At 40.0% G+C, this 5,000-nt stretch overlaps 1 protein-coding gene across 6 annotated transcripts in view; it reads right to left on the bottom strand.

Moving 5' to 3' along the window:
- mafgb (v-maf avian musculoaponeurotic fibrosarcoma oncogene homolog Gb) overlaps nucleotides 1-5,000 on the bottom strand; it is a 29,261-nt gene that overhangs the window by 9,392 nt on the left and 14,869 nt on the right. The gene's annotated exons all lie outside the window — the stretch shown is intronic.

Genomic DNA, 5,000 nt, shown 5'->3' on the forward strand with positions numbered 1-5,000 from the left:
AACTGTAATCGATCATTTTATCCATTAAAACTCGTCTTTGATCATTAAAATTACATATATAAGCATTTTTTCCTTGAAAACAAACGTCTTCATGCCTTAAAATATCTTGAATGTAACTCGACACCCTTGCCTCATTTAGTATGCGTGGTTTTATGAATATGCAAATGAGCCCCGCCTCCACTCACTCACTCAGCTCAGAGATCCACTGGTTGACGATCACACGTTGATCTGATTGGTTACAAGGTAGTTTGTGACGTCAGAAACACCAGCGATTTCAAAGCGTGTTTTTGAGACTGTCTTTGGTTCACTGCAGTTTTAAGGAGGAAATACTCAGCAATGCTGTCGACTTATGAATTTACACATGCTTTGTCTTAAAGCAGATTAAAAACACCACATAGACACATAAACTACATTAAAAGCTGGATTTACACCACGAAACATTACGGATACATTGTTTTTTCTTCAAATAAACTTTTCTGTCCTCTTCACAAAAAAAAAAAAAAAAAAAAAAATATTGTCAAATATATTTGTATGTATAAAGTAATATGTGTGTGTAAACTAAATATACATGTATTCTTATTAAAGCAACAAAAGTGATTCAGAGAGATTTTGCTGTTATTATAGTTTGATTATACTTCAGTTCAGTTCTCATGCACTCTATGAGCAGCGGCTTCACGCGGGGCTAGTCGTCACACACTCGTTTTAAACACTTCCACACATGCTAGCATGACGAAACTCAGTGCTTTTACTAGTTGCCATATCAACACTATATAGAGAAAAAAATGTGCCAAAATTCTGAAATCTTCAGAAGATATCACTGAACATTAATTTAACTATAGCAAAAGTAAATTTCTTATGTTCATTTTTCATCTCTGTTATTTGTGTTTATTTAAAATTAGACAAATCTGATATTATTTTAATCTTATATCTGTAATTGAACAGTTGAGATAGTTCTTTAATGCTGATGTAACACTCGCCAGGTTTAAACCCCAGTTGCTCAGGCGGGGCATGTTGTCACACTGTGTTACAATGAGCCTCTATTAGAACTAAGATATTCTATTCTACACTTTTATGAATTCTATTGAGAAATCATGAGAAAAAGGTGGGGGTCAATGTTAAGAAATTATTAATTATCATCATATTTTGAACTATGCTGTATAGCTGTGTTTTTCCGGTGTGTTTGTTGTCAAACTCAAAAATATGTTTATTTTTAGCCTAATTATTAAAAAATGCCATTATTTTATAAGAAAAACTTAATTGTATTTTATTGACAAAATATTTTAGTTTGTCTTGTATATTTTCTTGATTAGATCACATTTTAATCTGTCATATGGTCATGTTATAATGTACTATGGGGCATGTTGTCACATTTCACTTCCATTATTTCGGGTTAATAAAGAAAAAAGTGCACACTGTATTAATGAAACAAAACCACATAATTGTACTAGACGTGTGAAATTAATGAGGGAAAAATAAATACCGCTCTCCTCTACACACAGTGAAGTGTGTTGTCTTTCACCGCTTACTTCAGTTCAACTGTTTAAAATCACTCGTTTTTAAACCGCAATGCTTAGAAACGCATGCAAACGCTGAGCAAAACTCTGGCCCGGTTAATCGCACATCGCCCGCCCATAAGCCAGAACAGGATGCTTAATCATCTGCAGTCGAGCAGTTTCAGACAAACTCCAGTCAAAAACACCACAGAGGCAGAACTCGCAGGACTGTGTGAGAGAGAGAATGAAGAAGGGATGAAGAAAGGCAGGTGAGAGAGAGAGCGAGCGCTGGGGTTGTTGGGAAGCTCTCGGTCAAAACTGCCTCCTCGGCACATTTGCGGAGCTTAGAGGAGGACGCTGGGATTGGGGTCGAGCGGAGGGGAAGAAAACAACTGAACTCAGCAGCCGGAGCGAGGAAACCTGCAATTAGAAACAGTTCTGCAGCGAGACACTGAACACTGAACATCCACATCAGCGAGACTCTGAACACTGAACATCAGCGAGACTCTGAACACTGAACATCCACATCAGCGAGACACTGAACATCAGCGAGACTCTGAACACTGAACACCGAGACTCTGAACACTGAACATTGAGACTCTGAACACTGAACACCGAGACTCTGAACACTGAACATTGAGACTCTGAACACTGAACATTGAGACTCTGAACATCAGCGAGACTCTGAACACTGAACATTGAGACTCTGAACACTGAACATTGAGACTCTGAACATCAGCGAGACTCTGAACGCTGAACACCGAGACTCTGAACACTGAACATTGAGACTCTGAACATCAGCGAGACTCTGAACACTGAACATTGAGACTCTGAACACTGAACATCCACATCAGCGAGACTCTGAACACTGAACATTGAGACTCTGAACATCAGCGAGACTCTGAACACTGAACACCGAGACTCTGAACACTGAACATTGAGACTCTGAACATCAGCGAGACTCTGAACACTGAACACCGAGAATCTGAACATCCACATCAGCGAGACTCTGAACACTAAACACCGAGACTCTGAACATCCACATCAGCGAGACTCTGAACATCAGCGAGACTCTGAACACTGAACACCGAGACTCTGAACACTGAACATTGAGACTCTGAACACTGAACATTGAGACTCTGAACATCAGCGAGACTCTGAACACTGAACATTGAGACTCTGAACACTGAACATTGAGACTCTGAACATCAGCGAGACTCTGAACGCTGAACACCGAGACTCTGAACACTGAACATTGAGACTCTGAACATCAGCGAGACTCTGAACACTGAACATTGAGACTCTGAACACTGAACATCCACATCAGCGAGACTCTGAACACTGAACATTGAGACTCTGAACATCAGCGAGACTCTGAACACTGAACACCGAGACTCTGAACACTGAACACCGAGAATCTGAACATCCACATCAGCGAGACTCTGAACACTAAACACCGAGACTCTGAACATCCACATCAGCGAGACTCTGAACATCAGCGAGACTCTGAACACTGAACATTGAGACTCTGAACATCAGCGAGACTCTGAACACTGAACATTGAGACTCTGAACACTGAACATCCACATCAGCGAGACTCTGAACACTAAACACCGAGACTCTGAACATCAGCGAGACTCTGAACATCAGCGAGACTCTGAACACTGAACATTGAGACTCTGAACATCAGCGAGACTCTGAACACTGAACATTGAGACTCTGAACACTGAACATCCACATCAGCGAGACTCTGAACACTAAACACCGAGACTCTGAACATCAGCGAGACTCTGAACACTGAACATTGAGACTCTGAACATCAGCGAGACTCTGAACACTGAACATTGAGACTCTGAACACTGAACATTGAGACTCTGAACATCAGCGAGACTCTGAACACTGAACATTGAGACTCTGAACACTGAACATTGAGACTCTGAACATCAGCGAGACTCTGAACACTGAACATTGAGACTCTGAACATCAGCGAGACTCTGAACACTGAACACCGAGACTCTGAACACTGAACATCCACATCAGCGAGACTCTGAACACTAAACACCGAGACTCTGAACATCCACATCAGCGAGACTCTGAACACTAAACCACTAGCGGATTTTGATTGTAGGTGGGCCTCCAGAAAACTGGATGGGCCAGTTAAAATAAGCAAAAAAAAAAAAAAAAAAACGGGTTCCCCTTCATCTCCGTTTCAGCGCTTTCCTGCGGCACTGAGGACAGCGACTCACTAGCCTACCTGAATTTAATGCGTAGTTAGCATAGGTTTTTTTGCTGCTTTTTTTAATACAATTACAATTTAATTTAATTTATTGTTTAATAAAATTATAGGCCTATTATTTTTAGTTTATTAACAGCAACAACAGCTGTAAAGATGAAGTTGACGATCGCCATCTACGTATAGTGAACATGCCTAGAGAGAAATGCACATCATGGATTACATAATCAGAGAGTAGCCTATTTCTTTTCGTTTTAAATTGTTAAAAAGACATTTCAAGCTTTCTTAAGATATATTTCATGTCTGTGAGGCCTACGCTGAGCTTCGTTAAGTTAGGATGAGATGCACTCCTGTTCACGAGCAATGCAAGTGACCGCGCGGGCGCCTCCATGATTATATTGTCTCTGCTATAGCCTATTTGCTTCTTATTTATTAAATCCAGGCATTTGCTTGATAAAAAAATTATAAAAATTAAGATACAATTTATACAAAACGAAATTCACTTAAAAAAAGGCTTTCTACAAAACAAAAAGTGGTCAAAATCATGTCTGACCCACATCTCTCGATATATTGCGTATCCTATCTTACTCGTGCGGTTCACTTTTCATAATCAACATAGATGAAAAAATAACATTATAATATTTGAACAAATATGAAACTAAATTAGCTTATTTAATGGCTACAACACATGTAGTAGGCATACAGACTCTCTATTTGTACAAATTGCTGCACATTCATTTTATTCTGAATTTTGCACGCATAAGTTGAAAGGCATTTGTTTGTGCATGCATAGTAAAACATATCTGCAACCAGGGCCGGCGAGTGCACTTCTGCCGCTCTAGGCGAAAAACAATTGTGCCGCCCCTAGGGCTGGTCCGAATACCATTTTTTGAACATCGAATATTCGAAGCTTCGGAGAGAGGGTGGTGAACATATTCTTCTCTCTAATAAAGGCAGGAATCTTTATGTGTCTGTCTGTCTGTTTGCATTTTGATTATTTCGAGAACCGTTCATCCAATCGACTTCACAAGGGAGTGCAGTGTCGCATTTGGTGCAAATTGCAACATATATCAAGTTCACTGATAATTATGCGTTATTAATTATTATCTTAATGAATAATGTAACAAGGACGAAGCATGTAAACTGCGTTGCTTGTTTAGAATGGAATGGATCGCAAATAGATCCGAATGAAGAAACGTACAAAATGGGTGGGCCCGGACCTAAGCCCAATGGTAGCGCCGCGGCTGCACTGAACACCGAGACTCCAGAACCCT

The sequence above is a fragment of the Squalius cephalus genome (genome assembly GCF_949319135.1).
Source record: "Squalius cephalus genome assembly, chromosome: 22".
Lineage (NCBI taxonomy): Eukaryota > Metazoa > Chordata > Actinopteri > Cypriniformes > Leuciscidae > Squalius > Squalius cephalus.